Source organism: Carassius carassius, chromosome 44 (assembly GCF_963082965.1).
Source record: "Carassius carassius chromosome 44, fCarCar2.1, whole genome shotgun sequence".
In the NCBI taxonomy this organism is placed as follows: Eukaryota; Metazoa; Chordata; class Actinopteri; order Cypriniformes; family Cyprinidae; genus Carassius; species Carassius carassius.
Window position 1 is genome coordinate 7,785,923 of NC_081798.1, and position 13,945 is coordinate 7,799,867.

Consider the following 13,945-nt stretch of genomic DNA (forward strand, 5'->3'; position numbering starts at 1 on the left):
ACTTCGGATGGGTTAAATGCAGAGCACAAATTCTGAGTATGGGTCACCATACTTGGCTGAATGTCACTTCACCTTCACCTCACCTTTCACCTTATTTATTCAGCTTTCAGATTATGTATAAATCTCAATGGTCCAGGGTCACACTATCTATAATATTTTAACAAGGATTATACAGGTTTTAACCATTAATTAGGCCTACTATTATAATAAAAATAATATTTAGCCTACTAATGATTTTTTTTAACAATTATTGACAACAGCAAAGGTATGATTGAATGATGGCAAGCAGCAAGAACAAACTTGTTATTTGCTGAGGAGTAGATGAGGAGCAGGTAACGGTTCCCGTAGTGAGTGTCATTTAACTATCTGTCTGTTGCTCGTCGGGAACCACAATGAGCAAACTAAACCCGTGATGCGCGCGCAGGTGAAGAGATCAGCGCGTGCAGGGCGCGAGGTTTTGTGTTGTGCCTCAAGAAGCAGCAGCTCAGAAGATGTGTGCGCCCCCGTTCTAGACGCATTACGGTAGACCAAACTGTCCCCTAACACATCGCCAACACAAGACACAAGCGGAGTAATTCAACACTGATTTCTCTGCGAATGAGCGAGGAACAGACGAGATGCCAAAAACTCCAGCGAGAAGCATTATTGGGACTTTAGGAAAACTCACCGTGTGACTAACTGAAAGAAACAGAGAAGACCTGAAGCGACGAGGAGGCGCAAAGAGCCGCGTGCTTGTTCTTCACGAACTTTGCGTAGCGCTGTGACCATGCAGCCTTTGAGCTAGTGCACGATTATTGTTTCCACTTATCACCCAACTGAGTGACCAGTCTGAGAGAGGACGCCAGTCAAAAAGGAAAGGAAGACTAATAAAGACACTTGTCTTTGAAAGTAATGGTCTGAAGACATCACTCATAGAACAGGATTTTTTTTTCTTCTTCTTCTGCGTTGCTCTGCTGAAGGTTTCTGGAATCACTGGGACATTCACGAGAGCTGGAGGGACACATCCACATGGTCCAGCCGTAAAGTGAAAGTAGAGTTCTTCACAATATCCTAACAGGTTCATATCCACTTTTTACTTCTTGTTCTTTCTTTCTTCCTATTTACTACTAGCGAGATTAAGCGTTTATAATATTAAAATGTAACGTATCCCAGATTTGAAAGCATGGGCGCGTTATCACACACACACACACACACACACACACTCATTCAGATCAATAGAAAGGAATATTAGAGTCAGTGTATTTTTTTAGACCTTTGCAAACGGGATACTAAAGCTCTCAGTGTCAACAATAGATTTGACGACGTAACTTTTTTTACCTGACACTTTTAAACAGGAGACGAAAGCGTTTTATTATTCTGTAGCCTACGAGAGAATAATTGGCTAACGGAATATGAAGTATAGATCTGCAAATTTTTGATAAAATACATAATTAATAACGTTAAGAAGTTTTAGATAAAAATGAACCCCGATCGTGAAAAAAGACTGAAAACAAGTTTGGTGAGCATGTGCAACTGAGTTTGAAAATATCACCTGCTTTGAAATCTATACAAAACGAAATAAATAAATAATAATATTAATTTTTGACAGACCAGATAAAGTAGTTTGGAATAAATCTACGTTAGTGTGCATTTATTTATTTTAGTTAATGTGTTTATATATTTTTCCTCCTTACGCTGCTTCCACAGGAACGTAGAAATCAGATATTGTTCGGCCTTGGCAACAAAACTTTCCTTATAAACATTTTAAGTTAATAAACAACACAGAAGCATGCACATATAGTAAAAAGTTAAATTACGGTTATTTTATGTAAGTTGGCTTCTTATTATCCGTTAAGATGATTGTTTTTAACAGGCCTTCAGCAAATAGCTACTACTCTGATTTTAAGCAAATAACCCATAACTTCTGACTGAAAAGTCTGAATTTATATAAGACACAGTGTTAAGAAATAATAATTTATTATAGCGGAACATGAAGAGATATAAAGCGAATGTACCTATTTAAGATTGGAATATTGTTTAGTGTTGATTGTACCGATGTGTTACTGAGACAATTAAATATATATATAAATAACATTTTTACGAATTAAATAAAATAAATATAAAAATAAGATTAAGTCGGCAACTATGATTAGCCTATTTATGATCATTAATTCAAATGCACTAACTACAGCGAGATACAGTGACATTAGTAAGGTTCGTATCGATGCAAAATAAAATTTCAAACAGAGATGAAAAATAATTAACTTTGCACTTCAAAGAGATAATGTTATTTTTTTCCCATTCGGCTATTATTATTTTAATTAGTCAGTTTTCGCCTCGCCTATAGGAACTAAGAGACAGATTCTTAACTTTTAATCTTAAGTGATGCAAAACTTAATGTCTTTATTTAGTGATTCATTTTTACACAGATGCATGAACAAAAATAACTTTTGCTTTGTTTTTAAACCGTGCAGTTGATGGATTGATATTCTTTTGGTGATCAAATCAGCGCTGTTAGTTTCGCCCTCAAACATTCGCAGCTAACACAAAACAAACCAGCAAACATTTAAAGATGTCAGTCCGGGGCATTAAAAGTGAATCTGCAGAGGGAACTACAGCTCAGGAGTTGAACCAAGTAAAATTTAATTTCGCTCTCTTTCTGTACTTGGTTTTTAAGAATAAATCTTTACATAAATCAAAGAAAAATACATATTTGCATCATCATCTTCCTCATAATCTGGAAGTGTGTAAATCTTATGTTATTAAGAACTGATTGATGGAGCTTTGAACACAGTTAATTTAAATCTAATATAAAGTAAAGGTGAGTCTTTGCTTAATTCACTGTTGAGATTTACTGCACAATGCAACTATATTAAATCACAAGATGAACATTTTGCTATGCTAAATTATTTACTTTGATGTAGTAACATATTTCTGACATTTTCATCAACTTTAATCTTTTAATTATCTAACCTTCATCTTTTTACTAGCAGCATTTCAACTTACACAAAAGGGCTTTGGAATTTATTTTATGAAAACGTGCTTATTTAATTTTTTATATACACATCTGTGTGTAAAGACAAATAATTTTTTGTTAAATTACTAAAACACCTTTTTTTTTGTCTCCGATCTATACTTGTTTGTTTTTACAATGTCCGTTCTTTGATATATTGCCTCTTATGATAAACAGATTCCCTGCTAATTGAAATGTGTCATGTGTAAATGTAGATGAACATAAGCATAAAGTGATGAATACAATTTCCATTTGATCTGCTTGTGTGATAGATGAGTGGAATGATTGAATGGTGTTATGTGCTTAGAGTAAAAATGATAAATCATGAAGTTGATAAAGAATACAGCATTTTGTTCAGAGGGGGCATGAAAATGGCAGTAAAGTGGGTAATTTAGTTACTTGCATAGCCGTCAAGCAGCTGCAAGCGGCAACAGCTACACCTCAGCTGATAGTTTTAGCACTTTATTTCCATCGGCGGACACCAGACTACTTTAGAGTTCTGGTTATAATTGATATATCACTTGTTCTGTGATAAGTGATTGTTTTATGCTGTTCTTCATGTTCATACACACTACTAACCTCACTTTTGGAGGTCTTTTAAATATGTTATTTTGATGAATGTGTGATTGCATGGCAGGCTGGTATTCAGTCCACGGTGGGTATTTTTCTGGGTAGAGAAGGTCTGGAATGTGTTTGTTTTGGACGTTGATGTTGAGACTAACCTGATGCCAGGTGTACATTTAGGCATGTTTCTTTTTTAGAAACGTTTGGTGATTGAAACTTTATTTGAACAAATAGGTTTTCTGCTAATGCAAATATATGTCGGTGTGTGCTGTGCAAAAAGCATTTAGTGTGTGTGTGTGCTCTCTTTTCAAATTCAGATGAGCCTCAGTCAAGTGATTTAGAGGTAAATTTAAGTTTGTCGATATCATGGGTGGTTTTAACACAAAGCACTCTGGTTCTCGTGAAGCACTGTCCCTTAGACCCTCACATGGCATTTCCACCATTAAACTCTTTTACCGTTCCAAAAATAATGTTAGTTTTCACACAAGTGCATTTTTAACCAAAGCATTTTGAAGAGCAATACATATCCATCTCTAACTGATTAGGGATTTTTTTTTTTTTTTGTCAACCGTACTTTTAGCCACCTCTGCTCTCCGAAACATGTTTGTGTGAAATATGTCATGCCTGTGTTCTCCCTTTCATATTTCAGCTGACCTTACGTGAAAGGTCAGGCTGGAATTTTACGCTCGTTTGCGTCTTTGAACGCACCAGCTCCGGCACTGACCAGCGGCAAACACCACCAGCCGTAGATTAAACATGTGGTTTTAATTTAAGATGTTTTCTGGTGGAACGAGGCTGAGCATTTTTTAGTGGATGTGAATAATAAATTATGCACATTTTAGACAGTGAGGGCTGCTTTTAATGCTAGTCGGAGAGTGGTGTCTTTTTCTCCTCAAACTCTGAGCCTTGAAAGGGAAAAAAAGGAGCTAACTGCACAAAAAACCAACCAACTTCTGCATCTTTAAATTAAAATCCCGAAAGAGACCAGAGTGACGGATGTTTTCCAGATGACAGTGATGATCTGATTAGTTAATATCGAAAAGGTCTGGCATTAACGGTTTCAACTTTGAGAGAGACCAGACTGTAGCACGGAACTGTCAGCCTAAGATTTATTTATGGTGTATTTAGTCCCAATTTCCACTTGAACTCTTAAGCACAGTTTCTCTTTCCCGTGGTCTCAGTGGCACAATTTTTTTTTTTTTTTTTTTTGCAGTTTTTTGGTTTTTGCGCACAAGGTTTCCTGTGTGGGGAGGCTTCACGCCGGGTTTCGGGAGAGTGCCAGGCTGTTATGAGGTGATGACTGTCTTAAAGAATGACCCTAGCGTTTGCTTAGAGAGAGGAAGGGCCCATTTCCGATGAGCTGGGGAAATGTGGTAGAGGGAAAAGCAGGGTGTTCACTGGACGGAAATGACAGTACTTGAGTCTGAGACATTGATCATTACTTCTCTATATCCATTAGCCGAGCACCTCAGGAGAGATTATTGGCAGTTCGGAAGCCGCAGATGCGTGTGGACAGGGAACTAGTGCACTGCACGGTCAGTCGCCAGTTGCAACTAGCCTTTTTTGACCGAAATTATTCAAGTACCTGTTGGTTTGATGAAGAACATTGTGCATTGATTGTTGAAGCCTAGATGGTGTCTAAGGGAGGATGCAACCTGAAGTCATAAACTTGCTCCCTGTGCCCACCGAAGCTGCTTCTGCTAACTTTGCGTTCCAGCTGACAGCTGTATTTGTGTTATGGATTTTCTCTCAATTCGCCGTCTCCCCCCTCGAGCCTTCACCCCCTCCACGAAGGTCTTTATAACGCCATTCGCTGTATATTAAAAAAAAAAAACAGCGTAACTCTGACAAGCCATCATGTCCATCAGAGACAACAGGGAGAGCAGCCGCATCAGTAAAGCTCTTTGGGAGAGATGCGAGCAAACTTTCGGCACTGTCACAAAAGATGTGACGTGATGTCAGAGTGACAGCTGCGGCTTGTTTGAATGCGTCTTAGTAAAGTTTTCCAGAGAAGCCCAGTTCTATCGCTGATAAAATTCCGCTTGTGACGCCTAACGCTAAGCTCTCAAAACAGTGATGGTGATTACTGAAAACTTCTGCCTAAACAGGAGAGGAGAAAACCTCTGATGTTTTATTCCTCTCCCTATTGACTGGCTTTGTTGGGCGGCAATGGCGGGAGGAATTCCTGTCAGTGTTGCCGGCCGCGGTAAACCTCAGTCCGGGTTTAAAACTCTAATCCACCCCCAGCCGCCGAAGGTGCGAGCGGTTCGTTCCTGAGGGAGTTTCTGGCACTCTACTGTACGCTTGGATAAATCCCCCTCCCCATATAAGTAATAACCATATAAATGCATCTAATTTTCATTCGCTAATCCGTAAAGTAGCAGCGGAATGGAGAAGTGTTGGTTTCTTTTATGGTATTAGTAATGGGTAACAAGGGGATGCCTACTTAAGTTATTTGCATTTGAAATGGACGAACGTGATGCATCTTCTGACAGAATTATCTTTTATCCATTTGTAAAACAAAATCAGATTCGTCCTTCCATTTTTGATTGAAGCTTTCTGACCCTTTTTCTTCTGTCCCTTTTGTAATTCCTACTCAACTTTCTTACACAATTTGTATTTTCGTTCCCAAAAAAAAACAATCACATTTTCAAAATGTGTATCATGTTTTAAATAGCCAAATCCATGCATTTCTTTGTGTTGTGTAAGGGCTTGTATTTTTTTCCTCTCTGACAGTTTTGTGGTGAAGTGTCTTGTCTTGGAGGGGGGTGTAGAGTACGAGAAGCGCAGCGCAACACACTCGCGCTACAGGAAAAAGCACGTTATCTAGCGCTAACCATCACACGGCAAATAATGCAAGGGCTTTTACACATGGGCACAGTCTCAAAGACAGAAAAAAATTCTTTAGGACGGTTTGGTAGACAGAAATGTGTGTGTGTGTATATATATATATTTTTTATAAATCTATCACTATTTTTTTGTGATCCAATTTAATTGTTTATTTTCTAAGCACATGTATTATTAATATGTTGAAAAGTTAATTGTATTACTTTTTTTTTTTTTTTTTTTTTTTTAAAGGAGCATTTGTCAAGATACCAGGAAGAAGGAGCAAATATAGTATATTTTCATGTTTTCAGAAAAATGAAGAGACAAAAAAAGGATTGATTTCTGCTCTTAGTTTTAAATTGTGTGATGAGCGCTGCTAACCATTGGTTAGAGTTGCCTTTTGCTCTCGGCTGTGGTCTGTGAGCATTGTTGACCAGGGGACATCTGCCACTATATTATCCCCAGCTGTTATCTGAATAATTGTATAGTAACCCCCCTCCACACACACACACACACAGAGACAGCCCCCTCACTCTCCATTCATCGGAGCGCTAAAGGGAGAAGTCAGGGAGAGTATTTTCCTACTGAGGGTCATGGAGTGAAGGAGGGGTGGATGGGTTCGCGGGGCCGGTCAGACTTCATACCGGTTGAGCTTTTCTTGCTGGTAGGTTGGGGGCATGATGGGGCTCTGTCTGCCCTCGCGGTCACTGCCAGTCGGCTGACATCTGTAATGGGATTCTACATCCGTACCCCCACTTCCCTGGGAAATAACCCAGCCGCTAAACCTAGGATTACCACTCCTGTCCAGGACTTTTCCACAGGAGTGGATAAGTTTTGTGCTTTGTTTTTTCTCACACACAATTTTTAATTCACTCCCACAGTTTTTTTTTTTTTTTTGGTATGGTTGGTATGAATATACAAAGTGCTTTGGAAAATGTAAAAAAAAAATATATATATATATATATATATATATATATATATAAATAATATAATTTACTATTTATTTACAGTTATTTAATTTGAAGCTGACTAAATAATTATTGCATGTACTGTACTGTTTAAGGCTTTTTAAAATATTTACTTTTACAATGCATAAAAAAGCTACATTTACATTTTTAAAACTACATTTAAATCAAAATTTGTTGTTTTGTAGTAGTTTATGATGATGTTTTAACTTTGCATATGTATAACTGTGTGTAAGTAGAAAAATAGATAAATGCATACCTTAGAAATCTATCCTCACACAACTTTAGTAAAACCTTTTGTAACATTTCTAAAATGGCAGATTTAGAAAAGGCTGATGTGTGTGTGTGTCTTGTACTTTTTCAGCATAGCTTTAAAATACTTTGTACTTTATAGCGGAGCTTCAATGGATGCTGGCACCCACAACTGTCTATATAGCGATATCATTTGAACTAAATTAGCTGTAGCTAAATAAATATGTCATGAGCAATTTTCCATTGATGTCCTCTTTGCAGCTATTTGATAGTCTTTAACCAGGCTTTCACACTCGCGCCCACCCACATACCGAAAAGGCAAACTCCAGCCCTGGTCTGTTTTCAACCCTGATCACCGGATGACACCAGGGCGACTTGAAGTGTTGTGACCTCTCGAACTCTTTCTTTCTTACCGCTCTCTTATTTCATATTCTTTAAATCTGTGTGTCGGAAGACATTTGTGCACAGACATCGTACCTTTTCAAATTAATTAGTCTCCTGGCATCCTTGAACTCGCGTTGAAAGGGGACTGAATGCTTTAATTAAAAAAGCAATGATGGCCAAATTCATGCTCCTCCGCACACATGCGCTTTTTATGGGGAGGAATTGCATTGCTGTGATATTGGGATGACATGGCATTCTATGGTATTTTTTCACTTTCAATTTGAATTACCTCTCCTGACATGACCCATTCCCGGATTTTATTAAAAGGAATCTACATGATAAAAGTTGCAGATAACTCTAGAGAGAAAGGTGTTGTGATTGTATAATTAATTTTGAAACTAGCATACCTAATTTTTACTTCATCTCTTTTCAATCAAGTGATCTTTTTTTTATCAGATAAAATGATGAACGGATGAAAGGCTGAAGCCTCAGATGTAAACCTATTCCTTGCATTTAAACCTGATTAAATTTGTTTAAAGAGTTTGCATGCATTTGATCATTTTATCACATTCAGAGACGTTTCTACGGCTGGGTTTTTTTGAATAGGTTGTGAGGAAGGAGTGTTTGGTTGCCATAATTGCTGTGCAGTTCATAGAGAAAAAAATAATAATTTCCTGAACAATTAGAGAAAAATGTTTTGAAATCTGCAAACAAGAAAAAACAGGGCATTATGACCACTGTAGACAAGTGAGCTATTCTCCTCTATCACATCAACTGTTATCTTTTTTTTTTGCCTCTCCCCCAGATTTCTTTTGAAATTTTTACAATCTGTTAATAATGGATAAAAAAAAACCAAATGCAGAATTTCTTCAAGGACTAACATAATTTTATCATTTGCTTTAAAGTTATGAGCAAAACAACCTGAACCAACAATCCCAGTGTGCAAAAGAAGTGTAAACTTGTAAATCTAAAAAAACTAGATAGATGTATTTTTTTATTTTTATTTTTTTTACATCTACAGCCAGTTTTGGAGTCGAAGGAAACGTTTACAGTGGTGAGTTAGGCTGAAGTCGACATCTCTGGCGAGTCAGTTCTTTTATGAGGCTTTATGCTGGGCGTTTGTAAAAAGCTGGCCGGAGAGAAGTTTCCAGCACATCTCCTGGGTGCTGTTAGGTTGAGACGTCTGTGAGTGCAAACCTCCACCGTCCCTCCCGGTAATGCTCCGCGGTCTAGAGCAATCACTTTCCGCACACCAGCTTGCCATGGCTAATTTCAAAAACACAGCCGTGGCTTGTCCCTCACACTCCCCTGCAAAAAAAAAAAAAAGACCCAGCCTAAACCCTGCATGCAACATGTTTCATAATTCAGATTTTGTTTCACTTTGGATTCTGATGTGAAAACATGTTCGAACCTGTTTATAAGTGGCCCAATCAAGTACCATTTTTTTCCTGAAATGTTTTGACAATGGACTTTTTTTTCTTTTTTTTTGTAATATTAATTAAAGAGGTGAAGTGTTCAGCCCATCCGGTTACTTTACTTTTCTCTCCTTCTTGTCCAAAAGGTTAATTTTATTTAAAACCGATAACGCTTTTCTGGAAATTTGAAAGGTCTGATTTGTAAAAAGAATGTGAGAAGTGAAATAAAAAAAAACTTAGGTGGCTGCGTTAGGAACCACAGTTGTGCTTGATTGACTGGCAGAAAGCCGAACCCCTCAGTGGAGTAATCAGCATCCCCCAATCATTCAATAAACACCTAATCAGACTAATTGACCCACTCCCTGTAGGAAACAGAACTCGTGGTCTCACTCACACCTTGAGGGAGACCATGTGGATGAAATGAAGCCTCGCTGCCCTCCGTTAAGGTCTCCTTCTTTTCAATAAACGTCCAATAGTTCTTCTAGTTCTCAACCGGGGTTTATTATCCACCGCTGTGGTTCAGTAAGACTCATAGGTTTGCGTGTGGTCAGTCAAGCTCTGGAAACTCTGTACTCCATGTTATGGAACCCCCCCAAAATAAACTCTGAATGTGAGGAATTTGATAAATGCTCTGATTAGTTGGCCACCCTATTTTACAGATAAAGAATGAGCGTAATGCAAGAGGAGGAGGGGGAAATGAAAGAAAATATATTTGGCTATTCCAGTAAAAAATAGAATTAGTGTCTCATCACCTGTTTTATCTCAGTTTATTAATGTGTCGTCTTCAGCAGCTCATCCCAAGGTTGTCTGGCGAAATCGTTTTAGCACCGTGTGTGTTGGCTGACTTTCAGAGCGACGTACCTCTCCAGCCGAAGCCTCCTTCTCACCCGACTCTGACATGCACTGTCTTATCTTCTTGACAACTTTGTCCACAGAGACGTTCCAAAGATATTGATATTACAATGTATTTTATTGTAATGAAATATGTGTTAGGCTTTACTTTGTCACATATGACTTATCGCCCCCCTTAGATCCTCTGTCTGAGGAATCTGGGATGCCGTACTGTTAGAGTTGCTCTGAAAAAACTAAAAGGCTCATAAAAAGGAGCTGCTTTTTGCTTGTCTGAAAAGCACATTTGTATCTTTGGCTTCTCCCCTTTCTTTAAGTTGGCTAAAGGTTCACCTCCAGCCGAGACAGCAGTTCAGAAACACCTCAAATATATATACACACACACACACACACACACACACACACACACACACACACACACACACACACTGCTGGATTATAAGAGGAAATAATTCCATACAGCAATCCATCCGGCAAAAAAAGTATTATTCTCTCGTTCTGTCCCCCAACAGACACAAACACATACACACACTCTCTTTATCTTTCCCTTTTCCTTATATTCTTGCCTGGTAATGAGAATGTGTTAATGAGAGTGAGAGATCTTTCGGGTATAGCGTAATTTATCAGAAAGGCATAGTTAAAAAAAAAAAAAAAAGAATGAGAGAAGAGACAGCCCTTCAAAGAAATCTATTCTTCTTATTTCTGAATGTTTGATGAGACATTGAAAAGTTTTCTAACGTCATGTGGCCCGAACAGTACGCTGTCTAATCACGCTTCACAGAAAAATGACTTCCAACCAGATTTAATTAACTGATAAGAGGGGCTTCAAATTAATTTTTCAAGGATGTTAGATTTTGATTAAGAAACTCCTAAAAGAAATGGACGAATAATCAATTTTTTAATCAACTTACTCAAATGGTAACTGGTTAATATGGTAATTCTGGCAATTAGGCCAAATGTTGTAGAGCAGCATTTTCAATACATCCCTTTAAAGAAATTATAATATCTTTACATCTAATTATCACGGTTATATAATTTTTTTGTGTGGCTACCTCTCAATTTCACTATTCAATTTCTTTTCTCTTCTACACCTCTTCCATTAGGACCGTATTCAAATGAGAAGTTTGGAGCTAGTATTAAAATTAGACTTTGAGAGCGCTGAATGGAGTCTTTCAGAAATCCATATCGGACAGATATTAGGTTGAAGGGTGCGTGGGGGTGGGGTGCCAAAAAGGGAAGTGTTAAATTTAATCATAGTCGTTTACATTTAAAGCAAAAATGACTCTTGAGATTTCTTAAGCCTTCGTCGCCTCTGTAGATTACATGAATTAACGGCGTGAACGTATTCATTCTGAATGAATGCTTGCCTGTGAAGACACAAGAAAATGACTGCGTTAAAAGTTTGAAAGTTTTTCAGTGCGTTGAAAATGATGAGATCTTCACTTTTGATTGTGCTTGAGGAAAAAGTGAAAAGCTAACATGTTAAAGATTTTTTTAAACCGGTGATTGATGCATCTACTCCTTAATCAGCTCCCTGCTTAAAGCCACTTTCTGAGATTCATATAAGCTTCATATAAATGTTTGGAAATTATAGACTTTTATCGTATAGCCATACACTACTGTTCAAAGTTGGGGTAGTACATTTTTTTGTTTAAAATAAATTCCTTTTTTGCTTTTTATTAATAAAAAAAAATCACAGTTTGCACAAAAATATTTTTCGTTTTATCATTGATACTGTTATGAGCACTGTTTCATGAGCACGTAAAAAAGATTAATGGCTGCTGAAAATTCAGCTTTGCCATAACAGAAATCAATTCCTTTTTAAACAAAAGTCATTTTTAATTAATATTTCACAATATTAAGTTTTTTTATGTATAAAAAAAAATGCAGCCTTGGTGAACCTTTTTTTAGACATCCTTCTAAAAAAATATTTTGAAGGCTACATAAATTTCTTAAGCGATTTGACAATTTCACTTGTAGCGCAGTTGTATCATAGTTTTTTTGCATGTTTAAGATGTCAACTACTATCAAACGCATATTTGTTTCATTCACCGACCGTTACCCACGTGCCGCGAAACAAGTAAATATTTACAAAACATTCGAGTGCTGCTTTTAATGGCACGAGACTGACTTCCTTTCCCTTTGAACTCGATTGCACAAGTGGCTAAGTAGCTTCTTGAACGGGGCCCGTCTAGCAAAAACTCAATATTGGACGTACATATTCAATTAGCAAAACTCATTAGCAAAACTTGGCGTTTGTTGTTGTTTTTCTTTTTTTTTCTCTTTCTCTCTGGCACAGAATTAATGGTTTTGATATGCTAATTAGCGAGTAATTTAATTTCAAAAGGCCTCAATTAACAGCGCCGTTGTGGACACGATGAAGTTAAGCAGCGTAATCTAATTTGCATTAGTAACGAGCAGGGAGTAATTAGGGGACTAATTAGACACTTCAGACAGCACTTGTGTTTACTTTCTTAATGAAGTGGAGGGCTTTTTTTTTTTTCGTGGGAGCCAGAGTGTGCCAAGCATCAGAGGGGTGGCAGGAGCGGGTGGGGGCGGAGATTTGGCACTAGGAGACGAGTGGCATATGGCGTACTGATCGGCTCCAATTACAAACCCTGCTACCTGTCACGTTAGTGGGCTGGCGACGCGTGCCGTCAGCCGTGCCCGCTCTCGAGTACCAGTATGTGTCGGGATAGTCGCACAAGACATCATGGGCCGAATGGAACCTTCTGGTGGAATTTCACCGCTCTGTGCCCTGGCTCTGCGTACTGTCTGATGAGGTCATAGAACAGGGACATGTCAGAGCCATTACGGGCCTCCACGCGCCTGGCCGGATTGGTTTAAATATTTGTACCAGGGAAGGACCTTCTGCAGAAAATACCAGATGGCCCTTCGTTCATAGAAGACGGAAAGTTATTTTTTTCTCTCTTCGAAAGAGATCCAGGATTCGGGACAGTAGCAGATGGAGAGGTATCGGGGCGCAGACTTTCGATGCACGCTGTGACCTGGGCTGTAGTTTGTCTTGCTCACAATGGTCTCATGTAGCCACTTTATCACATGAGTGGCAGGATGGAAATTAAATGAAAAGGAGAGAACACGGCAGAGGAGGTCTCTCTGTCTACCCTTGCTCTCCCATTTATCTGTCCTTCACTCACTTACTCTCTCTCTGTTTAGCTTGCTGTCTGATCATCTGTTTTCCCTACATCTCTTCTGGGGTCTAAGCAGACTCTCTGATAAAAGGATTTTTTGGCCATGGGCTTGGTACACCAGCCAGTGATATTTTCTCAGCCGTTGCGTCAATAAGAAACGCTGCTTCTCTAGGAGTATCCAGGCCGCTCGCAAACATTCCACCAGCTCTTCCAGGCTTTGTCCTGCAGGCGAGTATAAATTATAGCTTTGCTTTTGTTGAGCATTAGTTTTCTTAAAGTGACCACACACTGAGAACTTCTTCATCCTTGGCACCGGATTATTATTATTATTTTTTTTTTTGACCAGGGCTGAACAATATAGTATTGTTATAAAATATTGTGTGTGTAATATATATATATATATATATATATCGCATGCCAACATTTTAATTGGCCCCACCAAAAAGAATGATCTTTTTAAAATAGTTTTTAGATTTGTTATTAATAATAATTTACATTTTTTGACCATTTTTGACTGTACACAAATATTTTTATATATTTTATATA

At 38.1% G+C, this 13,945-nt stretch overlaps 1 protein-coding gene across 3 annotated transcripts in view; it reads left to right on the top strand.

Annotated features, from left to right (window-relative positions):
* The first annotated feature begins 353 nt into the window (after nt 1–353).
* The window catches only part of LOC132126077 (forkhead box protein P4-like), a 129,996-nt gene continuing 116,404 nt past the window's right edge, over nt 354–13,945 (top strand). The window contains exon 1 of one of the 3 annotated variants that reach the window (XM_059537092.1): nt 354–1,057. The gene's annotated coding sequence lies outside the window, so the exon portion shown is untranslated. The remainder of the gene's footprint in view (nt 1,058–13,945) is intronic. The other 2 variants (XM_059537091.1, XM_059537090.1) reach the window with 2 other exon arrangements.